Raw genomic sequence first — 25681 nt, 5'->3', positions numbered from 1 at the left:
CAGCCTGGTTCTCTGGCCAAAGCTGGCCAAAAACTGCATCCCACTTTGCCAAAGGAGAGCTCTGCAGGCACAGAAACAGGATGACTTGGACATCTGCCACGGCCCGGAAGACTCTACTGCTGCCTCAATAATAATAAATCCAATCATAGAGCTACACCCGTTTGACATTCATAAAACCCAGCTGACACTCTACAGGATTCTATGTAGGTTATTACATCGGCAGTTTTCTAAAGCACCATGTGTTTATGTATACCTGACAAAAACACAGATATAAAAAGGAATAAAAATTACGCAGTAAATGGAATGCACTTTAGATCTACTAGAGCATTAGTTTGGTTTCTGTCTAGTTGATTAAATCCCTGTAATGGTAGAAGCTTACACATACTGTGTAACTTCAGGTTTGGAGTTTGTTTTTCCAATCTGAAGGAATTCGCAATCATGTAGAAAGAATCCAGGCATAGCGGCTCTACCCCTTGGGCCAAAGGCCTGACTTTATTTAATTGATTTTAGATGTTGACGGATTGGACTCCATCAAACCTATTTAATTAGTATTGAGGAGGCACCAGCCTGCAAATGGAGATAGACTAAAGGGGGTGGGGGACTAAAATAATTCAGCTGATCTTTTTAAATATCATACAGCACAGCTAACAAGCACCTTGTAGAATTATATAATGAAACTACATGAGTTTGCCTCCTACTTTAGGGAGGAAACACAGCACAGTTCATTAGACAGTGACGCTGCGAGTCGGTCTGACAGTGTAAGATATGGTGACTGTGAACTGCTTCTATTATTATGAGGTTCTGGAGTGTGTGGACGGATTGCTCTGCTGGAGAGTGAGTTCTACAGCAAGTCCCATCAGTCTTTAATAATTTACATAGAGCACATTAAGTTACATGCTGCTGGAGCGCAGCAGGCTGGAGTCAGGGCAGGGCCAATGAGTCATTATATTTACTGCAGACAAGGAGCTTTAAAATATGCCATTCATTTCAGTGTCATATGGTCAGTTTGCGCAGGCTCCACCGGAAGTAAACGCAAAGTGGAGGCTGCCATCTTTAAAACTCTCAGTTCTGGGATTGGATCATTTGCCAGCTTTAAAAAAATTTAAATTATTACTTGGTGAAGGGTTATGAATTATAACCTCACAAAGTGATATTTTACAGATTGAACAGTGATCAATGAAGCACCATAAGTCAATAGTGTATACCCTTATATGTTATGTATTGTCTACTGATTAGTAAGCTGGATAGCTAACATGTTACTGTCATTGTTAAGTAGTAGGCTACCAAATAGCCGTTCCTGGCTGTCTTTCTGGTTAAATACGTAAAGTTCACAATAAAAGCATCATTGTTTTTGCTCAAAAGCACATCAAATTTGTGGTGGGAGAAGCAGAAGTCTGGTTGCTGAAGACATCTGCTGGTTGAAGTTGGGCAAATACAATGAGAACACAAATATACACAAAATACTAGGCTATTTAACTTTAGTAATATTTTATCACTTTGTAGCCCTTATTTCTTTTTAAAGAATATTATTTAAAATTTTACTCAACTTTAATTCATTTAAATAACTGACTGGTTCAAGGGTTCACTTGAAATCAACTACTAGCCTATAGTAGTAGGCTACTATCAAACCGTTTCAGAACATTTCTGTAACGTAACAGTAACGAACTTTGACGTTACGAAGGCTCCATCACGTGATAGTTCGATCAGCTCCGAAACTCGAAGCAAAGGATTCATAAACGTTTCGACGATTCGAACAGATCTGTAACTAAACAAATTCCGCAAAGCGATTCGTACGAACAGTTGCTTTTGAGTTATGAATCGGTTCTTAAAAAACTAGTCGATTCTCTAAAACAAACACGCCTGTGAACATTGGGCTCAGCGTTGTTAAATTGTGTTCTGATGACGAACGAAGCTTTTACGGGTTTAGAATGACAAGGGGGTAAGTGATTAATGACAAAATTTTTATTTTGGGGTATCCCTTTAGACATGCGAAAAAGAGTGAATTTTATTTGTTGTGTGGTGTTATCAAACCGCTGTCACATTTTTTTTACCAGGCTTCACCACTATACCAGATAAACTGTAGCATACGCGGGAATCAGTCTTTTAAATGTCAACGGTTATTTTGACGACGTTTTTCTGAAGATGGTGCTTTTTGGAGCTGTAAGTATTGTTTTTTTATGTAAAAATAATCCGGTAATGTTAAATGACGCAAAACCTATAATTTGGATTTTTATAAGATTATATTTCGTTTCTGTTTGCAAACTTTGTTTTTTTCATTTGATAACCTGTGACCCCGATTGATCGATTCCTTAAGAAATTTTGTTTTTGCTGCACTTCACTAGCAATATTTGTTGATTTATATATAACGCATATATTGGCTATAAAAAATACATTTAATGTGAACAGCCAGTCGGTAATGTATCGTTAACGTATACTTACATCTTGCTCTTCATCAACCAAGTCAGATGTTGAGCTTTGATTCAGTTCAGTGAAGTATTCCTCAGAATTATTAAAACTTGTAAATCTGTCTTATTGATTTATCCTTTAATTAAAAGAACCGGCTTATAATCTCGTGAAGCAGATTTTTTTTTCGCGTTTTCAATTCACTACAAAGAATCGGCTCATAAGAATCATTCTCTCTGAATCTTTCCACATTGATCGCCTTGATTATTATATTGTTTTAAGCCCGCGAGGACAGTACAGTCGACAAAGATTTATTGACATTATTTCTGCGTACATACTCACTTTATTCATTAACATTCAGTACAGTTTAACATGTAATGTCTTTTGTTATTAATACGCTGAAGATTCATCAGCGCAGCAGCGAGAGAACGCATCCTCTGAAGCCCTCCGCATCTTTCGCGCTACTCTCTGCAGCTCATTGATTGGTTACTTGCGTCTCTCTCTGTCCCTGGCCCCGCCTTCTCGCGTTCGCCTCCCCTCTTCTCCTCTCACTCCAACCTGCAAGATTTTCACAGCTCAGCATTCTCCTTACATGTAGCTAGTGCAGGTTTTTAAAAGCAGGAGGGGTGGGTTGGGTTTCAGAGTGTGCAGTGGAAAAAAAAACCTCCTTACCCATTTGGAAATGGGAGGAGTTTTTATTGAGCCGTGATTGAACCAATGACAGCTCAGTGCCGGGAAATACAGCAGTGAAACACCAGGGGCTGTGCTACTGAGCAACGATTGCAGGGTGTGAGACTAGAGATGTGTGTGTGTGTGTGTGTGCATGAGAGCATCTTTGCATCTGTCCCGATCCGAGCTATTGTGTGTGTGTGCATGTGTGTGTGAGCGTGGGGGTGCATAGCCTTAGAGGAAGACATCAGGGGTGTGTGTGTGTGTGTGTGTGTGTTTGCACAGGTCTGATATTTTCAACACAACCAGAAGAGGATAAACCAAATGTCCTGATTGTTGTCACTTTTCTCCCCCCCCCCCCAACCCAAGCTCTCCAAGTGCCCTGCGCGCTCTGCGAAGTTTCTTTCCTCAACCCCCCTCTGCATCACCACCCTCCTCTTGGTGCAGTACATCTCCAGTGAGGATACACACGCGGTACAGAGGTAAGTACAGTATCCCCCTTTTATGATAAAGCATGCCTTTTATACAATGCACTGTAACATTTTAATGTTTAGACAGGAATCTAAATATAGTCTTTCAGTCATTATAACAAAAATCAGGGAGAGGCGGCGTACGGCAGAGAGGAGAGAGAGGAAGATCTTTGTCAGCGAGTGGAACTTTCTCAGCGCGCAGGAGAGTGCGAGTACGTAGCATCCTAGTGCTGCAGTATCACATTACATAATAGTGGCCGATGTGCGTAGAATAGAACTTGAGAGTCTCATAATTTGTACGCACAAATTGCTTCTCTTGATAACTCAGAGATGCGGTCTGACACATCACTGCTGGCTCTGTAGATCGAGTGTGCATGATCATAAAACACAACTGCAGCTGTTTGTGCACTTTTTAATGTTGTTATGGCAAGTTTTTTTAATGGTTTATGTGCATTGAAACACTACCATGTTCTCTAGAATTGTTCGAGTTGATAGTACAAGCTGTTCTGCAGACTGTTTAGGGTTGGCGTTCAGCATAGAGCTCGTTACTGGCCGTTTGGCTGCTGATCGTGCCATGTTTTTGCTGATCAAGCTGTTCCGCCGACAACAGGCGCAGATTTACTCGTCCTGTCTGCTGGCAAAGGATGTTATAAACCTGATTACCTAGATGTTTAGGGGAAGTGAACTGCATCGTCTTGTTTTTCTCATTAAACACGTGAAACGAACTGCGCTGAGGTCAGTTGCAGAAGTCTAGCGTTGTGTTGTATTCATTCTTGCTTGTACATGCACTTTTCAAAGACAACCCAGCAGAGCCGATAACAGCAAAAGGCAATTTAAGAGGTAATCTCATTGATTGCAGTGGTGACCGGTGAATAGCTCTGGAGAAAGACAAATGGAGACAGATAGATGACTGGGAGGTGCCCCGGGCCGCAACGCTTCGGCTAAGTGCTTCGGGTCAGTCCTTGGGAGCACCACATGAAAACAGCACTCGTTTAGATTCAGAGTAGACCTCGCTTTACTCAAAGCAGAGGTGAGACAGAGGAGGCATCGCCGCATTGGACACATTCAAACACACACACACACACACACACACACACTTATGTGAGGGTTATGTGTGGAGGCTGTTCAGTGGAGTGAAACCATTTCCCCTTCCTGTAATAAATCATGCTCCCTTGCTGCAGTACATGGGCCAGTAAGGTTTGAAGAAGAACATTGTCCCTTTTTTGTTTTACAGTAATGAATAGGACTTGGGTAATAATGACGCAATATCAGATTCAAGACTCATAACTTAACAGACTCCTAATGCAATGTTATTATAAAGGACATCTCGCTCATCGTGAGCTTGGGGACGTTGCATTTGGTTTATGTTCTAGTATTTACTGTTTTTTCTTATTTGGAGTCGAGGTGACATACCCAAACCTCTTATTTTTCGATCTATATCTCTCGCTCTCTAGAGTGCCATACGTTTTTAAAAGTGGATATCTGCTTGATGGTTCATGAAATTGAATGGTCTTTGCCTGCTGTAATCGTGTCTTGCTGAAATTGGGATGCGTTCACATAAAGCATAAGGGTTTCCCTGTGGTTCGTCTAATCAACATGGTTGAAATTACTGTGGGCATGCTTTAAATGTATTCTTTTCTTTCTTAACAAGCTGATTTCATTACTTTCATAAAAGCCACAATAGGATATCATTATTGTCAGCAAGTCACATAGTCAAGATATAAACAGTACAGTTATGTAGCATACACTTTTGAGAATGAATAAACATATTGGCAGGCTGATATATTGAGTGTCAGTCAGATTATTTATTTGAGATTATGGGCATCGCCTATTGTGGTTTCCCCTTGTGTCAGTTTCAAAATAGAAAAAAGCATCCTCAAGCAATTAATAATTTACATTTTTGGTGGTTGTACTTTTGTGCATTTTGAGTAAATATTGTGTAAAATAGGTGATAATCATTATCTTTGTTGTATTTAATTTAATTGTATTATTTTTATTTTCCATTGCCCATCCAAGTGTTTTTATTTTATCTCATTTTATTTTATTCCCTGTTCTCAAGATACTGAGACCCGTTTTTTAAATTGGTGAAACACTTCATAGTGTACAATCAAAAGGGCCACGTAATATGTTTGCCATAAGGCAGTGATTTTCAGACTGGACATTTGCCAGGTCAATATTAATGAAACAATTGATCTGTCATCAGTGATGCTGCACTGAAGGAACCATGAGCAAGCTATTTAAATTAGTCATATTTGACCAAGCTTTGAAAGCCTTTGTTAACACAGTTTCTTTTTTTAAATCACTTCCAGTTTTCGTAAAGCTGCATTTCAAGCTGCGTAGTAAAGGTGTGGTTGTATCATGTTCTCTCTCTCTTTTTACCTACCTTCTCTTTTTTTTCTCGCCGACACAGCTTTGCTTTAACAGCATCTTCATTGTCACATCAATCACTCCTCATGTAATGGCTTCATAAACTCTTGAGTGCTTAAAATGGACAATGCAGAAAAACAATTCCTTGTTTCACAATTCTAGAGCTCAGTCACGGCAGCTGTTTTGGCCACTACATCTGTTCATTCACAATAACAAAAGGGAAGCTCTGTGGTTTGGGTTTATTTGATATACTAATGGAAGTGATTGTCACTGCAGTGTTTAGTGAAAGCCAGAATACAGCCAGTGAGTCGACTCTTTTGAGATTCATCCAGTGACACTTTCTATCTATTATAAATCATATGCTTAAAAATTCATTCTAAAACAAAGAATCATTCCATCATGACCGAAATCATGACCAAAAAAGTTGTACTGTTCTTTTAAAAAATGTACACGTTACAGATCTACTAGGAGAAGTGTTTTAGCAATGTTAACCATTTTTAAGCATGCAATTCAATAATAATTTTCACACATTTAAAAATTGGAATAATTAAATCTTTATGTGTCAATGCATGAAAGACAACAACAGTGATTCGTTCACAAAATTCACAATACTGATTCGTTCACAACATAAATGCCACAACTGAACTCCACACACAAAAGGTTGCATTTAAGCAGCGATCTTCCCCTGTCCATCAGATGACTCAGAACTGATGAAAGAGCAGCAACCGAGTTTGACGTGTTCGTGACAGCTCCATAACATCATATTTAGTAAGGACAGCCAAGGTGCTGGGCTGGTAGATTCAGTGCCCTCAGGCTGCGAGATGTTTCAGCATGCTGACTAAATCAGATGAGGAAGGTGTGTGTGTGGGAGTGTTAGAGAACAAGCAATTTTACAGTTCTATGATATTGACCCTTTGCTAAGCTCCGCCCTCTTTGGTTACCATTGCTCGCACAGATAAGTATTATAGACCCAAAATGAATTGTGAACAGTGTGATTTTCAGTAAAATGTGTGTATTATTTTTACATGGACTGTGAATTGAGAACATTTGTCTTGACACAAATTGTTAAATTACACAGTAAAATAGACTGAATCAAAATGGAAAAGAGAAAAGCCTCATTTGAAAGTGTTTATAAGGCCATCCTTAAAAATATTCTTGTTTGCCGTAACCCGACCGACCCTGTCAATTTAGGACCAATTTATTTTTTTTGCTTTTAGTCTGACCGACTTGCCGATTGTATATTTGCGTTAAGACCGACCAATTTTTTTTTTTACTTTTCAAACAACTAATACAAAAGCAATAAAATAATATTAATTATATTTAAGTAAGTATTGTAAATATATACATTTCCTAGGCCTACATACAAACGAAGGCTATCTTCCTTAATTAAAAAAAAACCTGTGATGTCATCTATGTTTACACGGATGTCACACTATGGCCTGTGCGTTCGCTTCGCCTCTCATTCACTGTCAGAGTCAATGGTTCGCGCTTGGTAATGATGGCTGTGGCTGCAGTAAACAAAATGTTCGTGGTCACTGTTTAAAGTCATACGGGTTCGGGCACCATAATACATCTAAAAAAATTCATTAAAGCAGCTAGACACTGCTTTAACTTGGCACGAAGCTCTGGAAAAACTGTGCCCAGATCTTTTCCCATCCCTTGTCCCGTCTAGTCTAAAATCGTGTCCGTGTCGACTGTCACTTTATGTTCGAAAATCTATTGCACGAATCGATTGGACCAACCAACACAAGTTTCGAAAACGAAAATAGGAAATTGATTTTAACGACCTTGACTCGGAGCGCGTCCAGGTGTTTGTTTTTTTTTTGGAGCGTGTCCAGTTTTTTTTTTTTTTTTTTTGGAACACGCGTCACAGCAACTGCAGCTTCGGATACACGCTTAACAGCAAATAATACTTCTGCACAATGTTTCTCTTTTTACAACAGAAATGTGAATTTTGCCGGTATTCAGACAGTCTCATGCATACAGATACAGATTCAGGCTAGAATAGCCTTGGGCTGTCAAAATAGCTGAAAAACTAAATTGGAATTTTTTACTTAAATATGATTGTATTCGAATTTAAAATGCAAAATTTCAGTTAGGGTTAAGAAAAGCTTTTTGCTTCTCTTCTGAGGCCTCAAGATTATTCTCTTCTGATTATTCTCTTATTCTCTTCTGAGGCCGCAAAATATTACTGCACGTTTATTCAAAGCATTAGAAAACATGACTGTGAAAAAAAACAACATAATATTTAAAATTATTTTTATGAACCAATTATTATTAATTAAGTTGCTTAAAGAACTATAAACAAAACAGCGTCATGTATGCATGCATTGTAAAATAAATAAAAAGGGCGGAAAACCAGTCACACAGGATAATTTTTTTTTCATTTAAAAACATGAGATGCAGTGGGATGGGGAACAAAAACCCAACATAAAGTCTCGAGATCTTTTTAGAAAATAAAATAAAATAAATTAATTTTACATGTCTTTCTAAACATGCGGCTCTCTTGTGCAAGTCCAACGGTGTCCCTCTAGAAAATGCAAGAAATATGCGTTCTGTGTGAATGGCTTGGTTTAAGTTTTGATGTAAACAAGATCTTCTCCACATTGATGTTCTCTTTTTTTTTTTTTTTTTTTTTTGAAGTGGCTTCAACTGGATAGCTAACATAACCTTATAATGCAATGCCACATAAATCGTCATCGCATCTCGTGCGCCACTGATAAAGATCAAGTATACTTCGGCCGTCCGTGCACTGTCTGCATTATGTCCTTTTCATCATCCGCTTATGGGCATTTTTTGAGACCCGCGCGGACGGTGAGCGTACACGAGGCGAAAGATGAGACAGCAGCTACTGCGTGTCGAGCTCGTCCGCCTTTGACAGTTGTGTAGACACGGCTGTGCACGCGGCGAGATGGAATGGAACACGGACCGTGAAATACCGGGGCTCATAAGGCAGCTTCCTTAATGCACACCTAAAATTCAAATGCAACGTTTTTGCATTCGAATGTGGATTTTTATTTTACATTTTTTATTTTATTCGATTTCTTTTTTGACAGCCCTAGAATCGCCTATGCGATTTTTTTGTTGTTGTTGACATTTCTTATCGTTAACACAGCCATGTTGAAGCCTGCAGTAAATGGTTTGCATTATGGCAGTCCACTGCTTATTGCTTTTTGAAAATGTTGCACTCCAGTTTGTCATTGTGCACGTAACTTCACGCCAATAAATCATCAGAAAAATTGGTCTTTACTTTCGTCCTGCCTGTTGTCCGTGGATTTACCTATATTTGGTGATATTTGCAGTATAGAACTTATTTAGACATGCAAAATCGATTTTACAATCGATTCAATGAACACTTGTTACTCAAATCAAACAGGATTTTTTCACAAAAGTGACAACCCAAGAAAGCAAAGTAAACGGTCTCTCATTTGTAGGTTGCACTGATACCTAGTGGTGGATGCAAGGAAAACAGTATAGCAGTACCTCATTTTTTTTCTTCTCACCGGAAATTCATGCAATAAACATGTTTTTGACAAAGATTTTAATTTGTTTGTGGTCTATATAGCCTGCATTAAAATGAGGTTTGCAATTATGCGCCCGAAGGCACGGGTTGAAGACACAGTCAGTGACGTCACGATATGCTAATTTGTTTAAATTCATACGTCATCACCTTCGCCAAAAATTTCCTTTTTTTTTACATTGAAACTTGAAAAAAAAATAGACCGACCTACCGACCCTTTTTTTTTTTTAAATTACTGTTAATGCAAACCAAAATATTTTTAAGGATGGCCTAACTGATAACGTAGTGTATGCAAAAATGAACTTTTATAAAAATAAACAATAAAATGTACATTTAAAAAAAATTAAAAATACACAACCTTTTAACACTTTCTTTGATAAATTCTTTCAAATTCAATGCAAAGCTATTTAAAGACAGAACTTTCAATTACAGTTTGGTGGACGACATGATTGGTCAGTTACATTTTAAAGGCGGGACTTAGTCAAAAAAAATATGTAAGATATCTCTGTTTTCTGGACTTTTATTGGCTAAAAGTTGTCTCTTCTTAATGATATTATGATATTTGACTGGCAAACTGATAGATAGGCATTGACCTTTCTGCGATTGTGGTTTATGTAGTCAAAAGTAAAATCTATTATGATGGAAATAACTCTTGGCACTGGTGGCATTTGGCTTCATGCTTATTTGAGAATACTGTCTTTTGTGTGTTTGTGCATGAGGCAAATTATGTATACATTCTTATAAAACGTCACATATTATATTTGCAATTACATAATCTTGCAGCAATAACCCGTTAGGTGAAGCAGCAGTGCTTTAAAACGAGGCGTGAATGCTAGCAAATGGCTGGGTGGATGACTGTGGGCCACAGCGCTTCAGGCTAACATAGACTGCTGCACGGCGCTCAGTTACTGGTGCAGTGTGTGTCCATCCCCCCGAGACACACACACACACACACACACGAGTACTGCTCAGAAAGCTCTTCTACAAGCCACTGCCAATTCTGACAAAGACAAATGGTATTGAAATGTATTCTGCTGAATTACACGGTTTGTGTGTGTGTTTATCTTTTATAAATAAGCACTGTACCTTTACTGTACTTTTGATATAGGGCTGGACCTGGACGATTATGGCCTAAAGTCAAAACCTCGATTAATTGAACATTTTACCTCGATTACGATTAATGAACGATTATTTTGTTTCTGTTTTGTTTTTTTGCCCTCATAGTTCACTGACAAGATTTGTACTGTAAACAGGGCCATAGCTGGGGTTTGTGGGGTCCCAGTTCAGGTTGTACCAGTGGGCCTGTTTGAAAGTGTTTAATTTGTATGTTTGTTCTGTTTATTTGTTCATCAACATGCCCGCCACGTCCCAGAATGCAACGCGGCGCCTATTAGGCGCGGTCACTTTAAGAGACAATGAATGCATCCAATAAAATACACGATTTTTATACGATTTTTTTTCTCAACTGTTTACTTTAACTTAAGACATAACTGACAGTTTTTTAGAACATACTATCCAAGACGGATATTTTCACATATTTTTAATGTATTTGTCGGTACAAGAGCAAAAACAGACAAATTCGGTGTTCAAGCGTTTTGAGACGCCTCTTTCTGTGTGAGCCTGAACACCAGAACACCGCGGTGCTGAAGTGGGCTCTTACACATCCTTTTCTGTTTGTTTAAACTGTGATTTGTTTTTGTTCGTTGAGGTGCAGGAGGAACTTAAAGGAGAACTTCACAAATAAGAGCTCGGTTCAGTGTTGCTGTCCGTGAGACGCGGCTCTCTCTCCGCCTGCGCACCGAGCACAGCGCGCGAGTAACCAGCTGCTCACTTCAGCTTTTCCGCATCTTGTTTGAATGCTTTAAAGTCTTTTGAATGGTTACATTTGCAAGTGGCAAGGCTTAATAACACGTGAAAATGATACGCTTTCGTGACGACACGAGGCAGCGTTCTGTCAACTGTCCTGAGCGTCTTTTTAGACTGGCCTCTGCCAGACGGTTGAGATCGACTAGAAAAGGTGGGATATTTTTTCCTATTGAAAGAGCGATCATAGCTCACTATCAGCAGTTATTTTATCTATGTTCGTAACATTTCTCACATATTATTGCTCGGTGTAAGAGATAAATAAAGATTAAAGGTAAACAGTACCAGTACGAGTGATTGCGTGTGTGAATTAGTCATACCGTCTCTATATTATTGTGAAACTGGGGTTGTAAATAGCCTAGTTCCTTCAAAAGTAGAAAAATATGCTATAATAAGTTTTGAGATTCTAAGATACTTAAGTGATAAATCACAGGACAGCGCTGACAACTGCGTTCCTCTGTGCGCGCGATCTTCACAGCTATGAGTGTTCGTGCCACAATGCAGCTGCGCGAACATGGTAGCTCGATATAATACACATCCGATCATCTAATCGCTTGAGCGTCCAAACCATAAAACAAATACAACTGACAAAGTTTAGTGAAGACTCAAGACTCACTGCTCGTGCGCCATCACTATGTGATGAACCGGCGTTCACCTCACCGTGTTTTGCTTTTATGCCACTGACTGGCAGAATCATGTGGCTACACACGCTTTTAAGGGGGAAGTATTAACAGGAAATAACCGAAATAACCGACATGGGAAAATTACTTCGGTTAGACGTTCTAAATTTCGGTTTCGATTACTTTTCGATTAATCGTCCAGCCCTACTTTGATATAACCTACCTTAACTTACTGATTGCCATATCATGCATGTCTGAAGACTGATGTATGTTTGGGACCATTGTTATTTTAGTATTTTATTATTAGTAGTATTATTTTGGTATCACTATTATAGTATTTTTGAAAATTATGAATTAGCTTTTGATTTTATATTTTCAGTTTTGTTTTCATCCTTTCAGTTTTTTATGTGCTTTTGTCATTTTTATTAGTTTTTGATTTTAAGATATTATTAAATGTTTTAGTTTTTTTTTTTAAATGTTATTCAAATATTTAAATGTTTCTATTTAACTTAATTTTTTTCAGTTCTAGTAGTTTTAGTGCTTAAACTTGTTTTCAGTATGAATAGTTTACAAAAAAACAAAAAGAAAATCTGCTGAAAATTTGCTCACTCTTAGGCAGTAGATGAGATTGTTCCTTAATTTAACAGATTTTGAGACATTTAGCATTACATCACTTGCCCACCACTGGATCCTCTGCCGTAAGCCAATTTTGCCAGAATGAGAGTCCAAACAGCTGATAAAATCATAATCTTTTTTCCCTGTAGGGAAACGTTATTATGGATTATGAACCTGTATTTTGACCAGAATGAATGATTTAAAGTTAAAGCATCTTGGATGGATTTGTTTCTTACAAACACGCAGCTTTTGGCTTCACAAAATTGGAACTGATGGACTGGAGTGGTGTGGATTACTTGTGGATTATTGTGATGTTATTATCAGCTGTTTGGACTCTCATTCTGACGGCACCCATTCACTGCAGAGCATCCATTGTTGAGCAAGTGATGATACATTTCTCCAAATCTGTTCAGTTAAGAAATAAACTTATCTATATCTTGGATGAGGGTGAGTCAGTTTTCAGCAAACTGTCATTTTTGGGCGAACTTTGTTTTCTTTAACAATAACAACACTGTTTGGAGCATGTAATCATGCAGATCAAACCAATCACTTTCATGTAAACATTATGTTTAAAATATTCATGACTTTATACTGAATTGTGAAGGCAGATAATATAAACGCCCCTTTACAGAGCAGCCAAACAGTTCTGATCCCAGTGGCTATTCAATGCAGTCCCCAGAAACCCCTGAACGTCTCTGATAAATGAGTTATATTGTTTATGCGTGTCACACCAAACTCCCCAATGTGCTTGTTGGACCTCTAATGGAAAAACCTCAGTTAAGTACGTAATTAAGCTCACGTAAAATGTGAATCCAGAACTCTTTGTATGATAAGTTAGAGTCTTGTCCTGGGATGAAGGATATGTTGCACTTAATTAAAAACACTTTGTTATTCTCATTTCCTATCGCAGCCTTATGCATTATTCAGCGCAAGTGATTATGATATAAAATAGTATGTATAATTGCATAAGCATACATTTGTCAAAGTGTGTCTTGTTTATAGTTCCTGCATTTCAATTTCATGATATGCAAGTTGAATTCACAATGGAAAATATTTAAATGTTACTACAAGCTACATGCAAAGTGAAAGTGGTGTCTGCTGCAGACAGGTTTAGCACTGCGCTTTGATTCGGCGTCTGCTTTTATGTCGGCTAATTTAATGAATGATCGATGATCCGTATTGCTGCATGATCAAATTACCAGCTAAAACCACAGGCTGATAAAACAAGGTGCTGGAAAAAAGGAGTTCATATATTCTGGTGCTATAATAGACCAATTATACTGCTCTGCTGCCCCCTCCTGGTGCTCTGTCATTAGGGACCAATAATAGCACTGTGTCCTTCAGTGGATGACATAGAAGTTGTAGTTTTCCTTTATATGTTCATGCTTGTGAAAGGAAAATCTGGTTTTAAATCTGTTGTTTAGAGAAATCACAAAAGAGAGTTCTTAAATATCTCAATTGTTGCTTTCTAGTAAGTGAGATTTAATTATTTCATCCAAACAACTTTGATTTCAAAACAAATCGATTGGACATTAAATGGGTGGAATAATCCATACCTTTATAAAATGAGGGATTCAAGCTATGTCTAGAAAGCAGAAAATCATAGAGACTTGAGGGTGCAGGACTTGATTTGGACCTTGAAGCAACTATTGTGACAGTTACCGTTATATGAATTTGGGCTACTTTTGATTGGCAGCTCCGCCTACGACTCACTTCAATCTGCAGTCCGTTGCCTACACCTGCCTTAGTTTAGACTTTAAAAAAGATTACTAGTAGAGACCAAAAGGGGGCTTGGAAAATTGGGTTATGTTTGATTTTGTTTGATTTTTATTGTTTTGAGCATTTTTACATTGCTACAACAGCACATTAAACCAGCAGCCAGGCACCTCGCTTTACACACTGATGATACTGACATTTTCAGAAATATTATCTTTTCTTTTTTTGTTTTTGTTCCATTATAGTGGTTTACTTTTGAGCTTAATAAAGCTCTTTTCCTATTGAGCCTTATGTTTACATGTGTCCCTCCTTTTGTTTCTTCTCTTTGAGCCAGAAGTTGTAACAAATTGGGGGCTCGTCCGGGATGATTTTTTAATGGATGGGTGCTTTTTATTTAAATTCTTTTAGACTGATGCATGCAACACCTGCTGAGTGGCATTAAACAGCTTGAAAGATCAATTTTTTATATAACTTCAACTGGATTCGTCTGAAAGAAGAAAGTCGTATACACCTAGGATGCCACTGGGGTGAGTAAAACACAACCTAATTTTGCTTTTTAAGTGAACTAACTCTTTGAGCGCAACATGTAGCATAAAACCCTATTGTAAATAACTATTAAGAAAAAACTATAAACAAAATTCTGAAAAGTTATTAAAAACATGAAATGTGAAGTCTCACACACAGAATTCTGGGAATGTATGTATATTTAACAATATTTTACTGTAACATTATATGAAACGTCACGTTAGATTTATAAAAAAAATTTTTACCGTAGAGTAAGGGAATTTACCATTAAGTAATTAGCATTTTTTTATTTTTACTATTTCATTTTTACTGTTTAATTTTATGCTGTTAAAATTACAATACATTTTACAGTGACTAGCAGCTCCCAGAATACCTTAGCAACCATATAGCAATACACTTCATCAGAAAACTTTCTTAGAAGCAACGCCTTGTCCAATTTGTTGGGTCCAAATGCAGTAGATTTTTTTAATGTAGCACTGCAGGTTTATTTGCCGCCAAAGATAGAGCACCAATGCCAGGTGATTAGTCAATTTGCTTGTTTCTCAGTGGGTCGGACAATTTCTGGGGTATTTGCTCACACTGACCTAGATTTTGTTCATTTGGAAATCTGTATCCGGTTCGGGGAAGGGAAAAATCTCCTCTTCTGTGCCTGTATCTCCGACTCTTTTGAAATGCAGGTCGAAGCAGCACATGTCACTTGTGTTGAAGGCCTGACGCGAGTCATGTGAGAGGGCCTTTAGAGAGCGTAGATGTGGGCCAGAGTTTCTGACTGGCCTAATTTGTTCGACCTTGCAGGGGAGAGAAAGGCACTGCGGAGGAAAGAACAGGTTTGTTAAAGAGACCCGCTCCCTCACTGTGAGGCCGTGACTCCCCCCGCAGGTGCTCGCTGTCTCTCACTTCAGCCTCATCTGAATGTACGCTCAAATGTGTGCTGCTGCAGCTAATTTGCTCTTATGGCTTTACTTAAAGTCTGCTGCTGACTCACTTGTTCTCAGTGTGTGCTGAAAAGCTTAACAGCCTGCAATCCTTGGGGTTTCCTACTCCGAAACACTTGCTGCTGTCAGCTGTAATTAATTTTTAAATGTTGAAAATTTTGCTATTCAAGTTGAAAGTGCAGAGGTTATTGTAGTTAGGTAAATCAAACTGAATCTGTAAATAACTTTTGTTACTTTAAATAACGAAATAACATAAAAACTTTCTAAATTTAGTTTCACTTTAGGTATTAAAATAACTAAAACCAGAAATTTCATAAAAAATATATTTATGTTTATATTTAGTCATTTAGCAGATGCTTATTATCCAAAGCGACTTATGTCAATGTCAATGTCACCTTTATTTATATAGCGCTTTAAACAAAATACATTGATTCAAAGCAACTGAACAACATTCATTAGGAAAACAGTGTCAATAATGCAAAAATGATAGTTAAAGGCAGTTCATCATTGAATTCAGTGATGTCATCTTTGTTCAGTTAAATAGTGTCTGTGCATTTATTTGCAATCAAGTCAACGATATCGCTGTAGATGAAGTGACCCCAACTAAGCAAGCCAGAGGCGACAGAGGCAAGGAACCGAAACTCCATCGGTGACAGAATGGAGAAAAAAACCTTGGGAGAAACCAGGCTCAGTTGGGGGGCCAGTTCTCCTCTGACCAGATGAAACCAGTAGCTCAATTCCAGGCTGTAGCAAAGTCAGATTGTGCAGAAGAATCATCTGTTTCCTGTGGTCTTGTCCTGGTGCTCCTCTGAGACAAGGTCTTTACAGGGGATCTGTATCTGGGGCTCTAGTTGTCCTGGTCTCCGCTGTCTTTCAGGGATGTAGAGGTCCTTTCTAGGTGCTGATCCAGCATCTGGTCTGGATACGTACTGGATCCGGGTGACTGTAGTGACCCTCTGATCTGGACACAGACTGGATCTGGTGGCCACGGTGACCTCGGAACAAGAGAGAAACAGACAAATATTAGCGTAGATGCCATTCTTCTAATGATGTAGCAAGTACATAGGGTGTTATGGGAAGTGTTTCCGGTTCCGGTTTACCTAATTAATGCAGCCTAAAAATCCTTTAACGGATTTGGATAATAAAAGCATATTAGTATGTTATGTGTATGCCAGGTTAAAGAGATGGGTCTTTAATCTAGATTTAAACTGCAAGACTGTGTCTGCCTCCCGAACAATGTTAGGTAGGTTATTCCAGAGTTTGGGCGCCAAATAGGAAAAGGATCTGCCGCCCGCAGTTGATTTTGATATTCTAGGTATTATCAAATTGCCTGAGTTTTGAGAACGTAGCTGACGTAGAGGATTATAATGTAAAAGGAGCTCATTCAAATACTGAGGTGCTAAACCATTCAGGGCTTTATAAGTAATAAGCAATATTTTAAAATCTATGCGATGCTTGATAGGGAGCCAGTGCAGTGTTGACAGGACCGGGCTAATATGGTCATACTTCCTGGTTCTAGTAAGAACTCTTGCTGCTGCATTTTGGACTAGCTGTAGTTTGTTTACTAAGCGTGCAGAACAACCACCCAATAAAGCATTACAATAATCTAACCTTGAGGTCATAAATGCATGGATTAACATTTCTGCATTTGACATTGAGAGCAAAGGCCGTAATTTAGATGTATTTTTGAGATGGAAAAATGCAGTTTTACAAATGCTAGAAACGTGGCTTTCTAAGGAAAGATTGCGATCAAGTAGCACACCTAGGTTCCTAACTGATGACGAAGAATTGACAGAGCAACCATCAAGTCTTAGACAGTGCTCTAGTTTATTACAAGCAGAGTTTTTAGGTCCTATAATTAACACCTCTGTTTTTTCAGAATTTAGCATTAAGAAATTACTCGTCATCCAGTTTTTTTATGACTTATGACAATAGAAGAAATCAAAAACAAATATAAACATGGAAAAAAACTACAAAAAATAACAAAAACAATAAAATTACTAAAATTTTAACTACAATTAAAATGAAAACTGAAAATATGTAAATTGATAAAAATATGAATAAAAGCTAAAAATTTAAAAATAAATGTATTAATAAATATAATAATTGATGATGATAATGTTGATAATTGATAATGTAAAATATATTAAAAAAACTAAATGTAATGTTATGCCTTTAAATGACTTCTTTTGGAAGATTTTCTCATCAATATTTGGTATATTAGTTTTGAACAATTTGATTAATCATTTGGCATGTTATGCATTGAAATCTAATGAAAATTTGTATTATATTGCATGTGTTATTATATATTAATTGACTGAGAAACCTAATATGTAGGCATTGCTATCTTAAAAACTAACTACATCATGCTAGCACGTCGAGTCCTGATGTTATATCTGCCTACATCTATCTGTCAGGCTCAACCTTGCCATTTGTGCTTTTCCACCGACATGCCAAAACTCTGACAAGGGCATCAGTGATATCAGGTTTACACTGCCAATGCAATGTGTTGGAAATGCAGCAGTGAGTTCAAATTCCCTGCTCTGCAGTCGCCAGTTCAGTTTGGATTGAAGGGGAGATCAGAGCTGACAGGAGCAATGGCTGTGAAACGCCCTGAAAATGACAAGTCAGATAAGTGGAAAAACAAATGACCCCATAACTTTTAATGAGCACATCCATAATTTTCATCCTCTGAAAGGAGAGGATTGTCTTTACGTCTCCGGTGAGAAATTAAGACAAACAATGTCAGATTTAACTGTGGAACATGATGGGACTTGTTTGACTCGTTTCTTACTGTGTGTTCACACCGCTGGCGCCGAGAGCATCAAAGTGGCCGGAAGTCATTCATTTTCAATGTGAGCCGGCGGCGAGGAGCGGCACGACTTTTAAACAAATTTCCTTGATTATACTTACATTAAGTAATGCTTATACTTGATTATATTTACTTAAGTAACATTTTCAATGCAGGACTTTTAATTGCATCAGAGTATTTTAACAGTGCTTTATACATTATTAGGTAAAGGCTCTTAATACTTCATCCACAACAATATTTAATGAGGTTAACTTATAACGTTACCCTCATTTTGGCTGCACAAGTTTAACAAGCTTGTTTGCTTTGTGGCCGCCTTAAATACAAGATAAGCATTTGATCTACGTCTGAGCGTCAGAGCACTCACGAATATTTCTGCAGCGTTGTGAGCAGGGTGTCCAGAGCAATTTTTGACGCTCTTGACGCTCTTGGCGGTGTGAACACACAGTTAAAGGGAAAGTGCATAAAAAAATTGCAATAGTATGATTTACCTACTTTACTCAGAGCAGTTTGAATCTCTTTATTCTGTAGAAAACAAAGAGAGAGATCCAGACCATCATACCAGTGTTATTTTATTAGTATTTTAGGACTGTTTATATGCTGTAGTATTATTCATCTTTTCTATTAGCTTTCATTTTTATACTTTCAATGTTTATTTTAATAGTAGTTTTGTTCTTTTTGTGTATTTTATTAGTATTTGTTTCATTTATTTATTTATTTATTATTTAATATTCAATTTTAACTTTATTTCTGTATAAATTTATCTTTAAATTACAGTAAACTAAATATTTTTCAAATGCATCTTTCACTATTCAAAAGTTGCCATGTTTTGTGAATCAACATAAATCTATGAAAACAGAAAATATATAGAAAACTTATAACTGATTTGATATATATATATATGATATGATATACACACATGCACACACACAGAGTTATATTTAACAGTAACGACACGTGATTATGGAAGCCCATTTCTGCCACAGAATAAAACATTAAAAAGATAATTGCAAAAATTTTTCTTGCAACTTCGAGTTTATGTCTCACAATTCTGACTTTTTTTTGTTTTGTTTTTTGTTTTTTTCTCAAAAGTGCAAGATATAAACAAATTTGTAACTAAAAGGTTGCAATTATCAAATTTTTTATTTTTATTTTCTTGGTGGAAATGGGCTTCCATGCAGTATTACATGTCTTTAAAAGACCTGCTTGAGGTACTTTTATGGTACTTTTGAATTCTTTCTGAAGGTTTAAAATTTAATTTACCATTCATTGTAATTGGACAGCAACCGGCAAAGTCAAATTTAGAGTTTTTCCTTTTGTATCTTGCAGAAGAATAGAAGAAGAATATCTTGCAAAAGAAAGTCATAAAGGTTTGGAAAGAAATGATGGGGAGTAAATGTGACATGGTTTTTATTAATGTCTGTATCCCTTTAAATTTCAGCCTTACTGTGATGCTGTCACATGCAAATTTTAACACTGGCCCAAAAGTAGTTTTTCAGACAGAATGACGCACAAGTTACCTTTCCCAAAAGGCATATCTGTTTCCTTCAGCAAGTCTGCAGTCTTTTTGGAAATGGATTTCGCTATCAATCAAAATAACTGCACATTGGGTCTGCAAAAACAACTGGACAGACGGATGTTAAGTGTTTATGATAGGATCCAGTCTGGAATGCCTTCATTATCTAATCATTAATAGCAAAGAGATTATTGTTTACTAGGAGTTTTTCATTTAGTTAGTTTGGGCAAGTAAGTAACCACCTAGCAATCATCTGGCAATGCACTCTTTCAAAGTATAAGCTGCATAAACTGACAGACCTTGCGAAAACCAGCATGCGACTTTCCTGTTCAAATCTTGGAACTGTGCATTTTATACATATTATTAGATTTGTGTTCAGAGCCCTAGTCTGTTACTTTTTGCAGCATTACATCAGGATATCACCACCTCAGCTAGATTTCTCATTTGTATACAGATTTGCATGACATATGGTGTTGGACGTTGAAATTACAGTTCAGTATTTGCATTTCATGCCGCTTCTTTGAGTTTTGAGTGGTTGTAATGCTCAAATTATATAACAGCATGCTTTCATACAGCTCTTCTATTTAACAAAACATGTCATTAAATCTTCTGTAGTAATTTACATAATTGGGCAATGCGTCAACATGTAAAAATGTTTTGCTGTTTTCATAATACAAATGAGCTTCACAGTTAAGTCTGCTTCAGTAGCACCATGAACAGGTGAAAGATGGAGGAAGAAACCAAACTCTTTATAAACAATGATATTTGAAAGTCATTTAATTATAAACATGTTTGTATCTGAAAAAGTATTAGTAAAGGTATATTTATCAGCCATCATTTGATATTTCCCGATTTGCTCTGTAATTCATCTTTAGGCTGAAGTGTAATTGAAATTGAAGAAAGCCCAATTATTGATCATGTGGTTAATTAGAGCAAATGGGCTCAGGCCAATCTGTCTAGTCACATTCTGATGAAGAGTGTGTAGGTGAAAGCGTTTAAGCTTTGACATAACGTCCACCCCATAATCAAAAGGCAGAAATAATATTTAGGTTAACGAAAATGTTTTTAAAAAACTGATGCAAAAAGAAAGACTTTGAATCTGATGAGAATCACTATTGATGATAGGAATTATTTGTGTGTATGATTAAATCAACTTTTATAATGTTTAAATGCAGATAAACAGATTTATTAAAGGTGAATTTATACATGTAACCTGATCATTTTTATAAGATTGAATCTATTGATTTAACCCTGCCATGAAACAGGATAATCCTGTGGCTGATTTTCAAATGGAGTAGAGGCTTATCCAATTTAATTGCTTTGATTAAGAAACAATGTCTGGTTGTGCTGCAGCATGATAGATGCTAAAGCAGGGTATACTCTCGATAGAAGCAACACTCCAGTGGCCGAGAACGAATGAAGCTCTTCAGCTTTTCATACAGATTAAATTATAGTTCAGACAGAGTAATCAAAATGTCATGCAAACCCTCTGATGCTGACTCATAATGGAACTTTGTACTTGCACTGTATTTGACTTGATTTCTAAAATCCATTTCCCTTTTTTCAGAGGGCATGTGATGCTACTTTGGTACAAGCGCACCATATTGAGGTGTGAAATTAATTACATAAATACTAATACTAGGAAATGACCTCAGAGAGTGTGTCAGGTCTGTGTTTGATTTTGAAGTAATGGATATTATAATAGGGCACTGCTCGAAGACTTACAGCTTGAAAACTTGTGAAGAAATCAAATACTAGATGGACATTTTGATTCTTTATGCATCATATTCCATTGATATGCATTTGACAGATTTCAAAGGTATTTTTATTTTTCGTGAAAACAAGAAAGTTTCAAAAGGAAGTATATGCCATCTGTGCTTTTCTAGTGATAGCATGGTGCTACACCTGACAGACCACTGCTTACCTAGCTGACTGTGTTAATGAAGTGTGTGTGTTTGTGTGTGTGAATGAATCAATCCGCTCGATGCGCCCTCTAGCTTTATATTTCCGGTTAAACCCCTGCATTGCAGCATTACTTGCAGAAGCAGAGACAGAGAGAGAGAGAGCGAGAGAGCGAGAGAGCGAGAGAGCAGGAGAGTGAGAATAAAACCTGGTCTAAACCTGGTCACATCAGAGAGAAGCCCTTACTCGACTCAAGTTCTGTGCAATTCAGAATTGTGTTGAGAATTGGCTTTTTACATCTAGAATGGTTTCTGGAGTCAAGTAAGATGTAGAAATGTCATTTGAATGTAAGGAAACTGAATTAAACTAATGTAGTTTGTTCTTTTAATAATATATTTGGTAAATAAAATATATGCAAATCTGATGGACATTTTGTAGCAAAATTCAGTTTTGTTGATCGCTGTTTTAATGGATACTTTGGTAGACATGTGCAGTATGTAAAAGAGTGTATTCTGTATACCAGGTAATAAATAGGCTTAATTAGTCAAACTTAATGATTAACTGATTATTTTTGTTTCTTGTTGGACTATCGAAGTTCCTCTGGTCTGGCTGTGTACTGAATCACTTTTTAATTATAATTCAGAAAGTTCACCCTCATGAACTAAACAGGGGCCTGATATTAATTTCTGAGCTCTGCCTTTAGAATCTACTGAAAGCATAGCTCCTTACCCTTCATGTCAGGCAGTTCATTTCAGACTCCTGAACAAAAGCAGTAGTATAAGGCCCTTGTTTGAGTCGCATTAAATATTCAAACCATTGTCTAGGCTGAGGAAACTTGTGTGTTTTTTAATGCAATTAATGTTAATGGGCATCTGCTTACATGCTGGTTATGTCTGTGTGTATGAATAGACTTTAGGAAGATCAATAATTGAGTGTATCCCCTGCTGTACAGCATCTTTGTGTATGTACCACACTGCGCCCTAACAAACCTATGATTCACATGTAACGTCACATTCATACTTTTGCAATTATGTGAGCACCAACTATTCTAGCCAGACATAGTTGTCTTCTAAAATGTGAATGGGAAATGGGAATGTTATCAAAATAGTAGGGATACACCGAATATTCGGCCACCGAAAATTTTCGGACGAAAATGGCCCAAAAGTGCATTTTCGTTTTCGGCCGAAAGACTTTTATCACCGAAACAACACTGCCGAAATGTTGTGATGACACAAACAGAAAACGCGACCTGCACCTGCATAGCGCAGACCACGAGCTCCCCGCGACATTCACTTCACACCAGTGGGTCTTAATAGAGAACATTCTCTCTCTTCTTATTCCTTTATTCGCAGCACTAAAGCGTCTCCTAACAAAGAGATTGAGATGGACCACGAAGTGAAAACAAAGAAAAGTACAGTCTTATAGAGTATGTTAGCACATGTCTCACTGAGATCTTTTCGGATCCTCTGCACTTCATCGCGAATGTGCTTGATCCACGTTATAAAGACCATTACTTGGATGCAGAATTAAGGCAGCGGGCACGAGAAATGATCCAGGCCGCGCTGGATGCGGAGAACCCGCGTGGAGAAGGAGAAGCGCCAAGCGCAGGAGACAGATCAGAGCGCAGAAAAAAAGACTCGTCTCTGCACCAGATGAGGGGCATGCACGAATATATATATAACGAATTATGTGCCCAGCTACATCTGATTCAAATATTATGCTAATTAACAGTGAGTGGTGGTTTCAGACATTACAGTGTCACACTCGCACTGACTCTTATTCTGCCTGAAAGAATGAAAAGACCGAGCTGAAGCTGGAGCAATTCGACCAATCAGATGAAAGCAGCGTTTCAGCTCCGCCCACAAGTGCGAATGAAATATTGAAGCCATAAACCGAAATGATCAAAACATACACGGACCAACTGTCTTGTCCATGTTCTCTTACTTGAATCCTCTTCTTGAGATTTGAGTCTGTGACCTTCTGCAAGCCCCACCTTGTTCACGCAGTGATTGACGTGTCGGGAGGGGGCGGAGACGTGATCGGCTCAGAATGCATTTTCAATGTGCACATTGAATTTTGCTACATTCATTGTGGGACATTGAATGAAAATGCAATTGTAAGTGTCTTGACTGTGAGTGTTAATGCATTTAAGAAAAATTGCATTTAAATGATAATTTTGCCACAGTTTTTGCTTGAACATGTTATACATGTCTAATCATTTCTGTAATACATTTTCATTTTCATTTTGCAACTTATAAAGCGTTAAAATTAGTTTTCATTTTACATATTAAAACTGGTGTATGAAATGGCAAATGAAAATTATGTAATTTAATTTTCATTTTCATTTTGCACCAAACGTTGCACAAATGTATTGGAAAATGTACATGTAAATACAGAAATGCATTGTCATTTTACATATTGCATTGTCATTTTGCATATTACATCCCAAATTGAATATTGCTACCCATACGCTTCCATAAAAAAACACTTATAATTAATTAAGTTGCTTAAACAACTATAAATAAAGCAGCATTAGTATATATAGTTCAATACAAAGGGCTGAAAGCCAATCACACAGAGAACATTTTTAATTTAAAAAACAAGTTGCAGTGGGAAAAAACCCCAGCATAAAGTCTCGAGATATGTTTTTTTTTTTTCAAAGTTGAACTTGCATTAATTTTACATGGCTTTCTAAACATGCAGATTTCTTGTGCGAGACGCGAGTGCAACGGTGATAGATGTCCCTCTAGAAAATATGTAAACTGCAGTATGTGTTCTGTGTGAATGGCTTGGTTCCAGTTGGGAGGTAAACAAGATTTTCTCTGAATTGATGTTCTCTTTTTTCACAATATTTTGAATGAACAATCCATGGATAGGCTGATAAAAACGTTATAATGCAACAACACCTCGTCATCGCATCTTGAGTGCCACTGATAAAGCTGCCCCTTTAAAGCACACCTAAAATTTGAATGCTACATTTTTGCATTCGAATGTGGATTTTTATTTTACATTTGACGAATATTTGAAATTCTAGTATTTTTTTTTTGACAGCCTTAATCTGCATACTTACAGAATGTGTTTGCACTTGAGTATGAGATGCTACATGTGTAACATTTATCTAAACACTAAAATAAGTACAGAACTGTACAGAAAATCTTCCTGGAAGTTTTGCTGCAATATACCTGCATCATATGTGTCCCATGGGCCTGAAGCAATGCTGAATGTTTTATTAGTAGTGCTGGTTGAGGTGAGCATCACTGTTTTATTTGAGGGTTATGGTTTTGAACAAACCCCTAACAATTCTTTTTATAGTTATGTGTATCATTTGTTCTATGGTGTAAAATTCTTACGAATCACTTTTGCCTCTTATTTGTGTACTTTATGAAACACAGGTAGATACTAGGGCTGGGTATTGTTCAAAATCTTTCAAAACTGGTGTATGAAATGAAAACTGGTGTATGAAATGGCAAATGAAAATTATGTAATTTAATTTTCATTTTCATTTTGCACCAAACGTTGCACAAATGTATTGGAAAATGTACATGTAAATACAGAAATGCATTGTCATTTTACATATTGCATTGTCATTTTGCATATTACATCCCAAATTGAATATTGCTACCCATACGCTTCCATAAAAAAACACTTATAATTAATTAAGTTGCTTAAACAACTATAAATAAAGCAGCATTAGTATATATAGTTTAATACAAAGGGCTGAAAGCCAATCACACAGAGAACATTTTTAATT

At 37.1% G+C, this 25681-nt stretch overlaps 1 protein-coding gene across 3 annotated transcripts in view; it reads left to right on the top strand.

The window, feature by feature from the left end:
* Positions 1–2008: 2008 nt before the first annotated feature.
* LOC132160735 (synaptotagmin-2) overlaps positions 2009–25681 on the top strand; it is a 50286-nt gene continuing 26613 nt past the window's right edge. The window contains exons 1-2 of one of the 3 annotated variants that reach the window (XM_059570402.1): positions 2009–2160; positions 3442–3554. The gene's annotated coding sequence lies outside the window, so the exon portion shown is untranslated. Of the gene's footprint in view, positions 2161–3057; positions 3555–25681 lie in introns of those variants that run through there. The other 2 variants (XM_059570401.1, XM_059570403.1) reach the window with 2 other exon arrangements.

Source organism: Carassius carassius, chromosome 17, assembly GCF_963082965.1.
Source record: "Carassius carassius chromosome 17, fCarCar2.1, whole genome shotgun sequence".
Taxonomy (NCBI): domain Eukaryota; kingdom Metazoa; phylum Chordata; class Actinopteri; order Cypriniformes; family Cyprinidae; genus Carassius; species Carassius carassius.
Note: the sequence above shows the minus strand (reverse complement) of the source record. Positions and strands in the feature narration are given on the sequence as shown.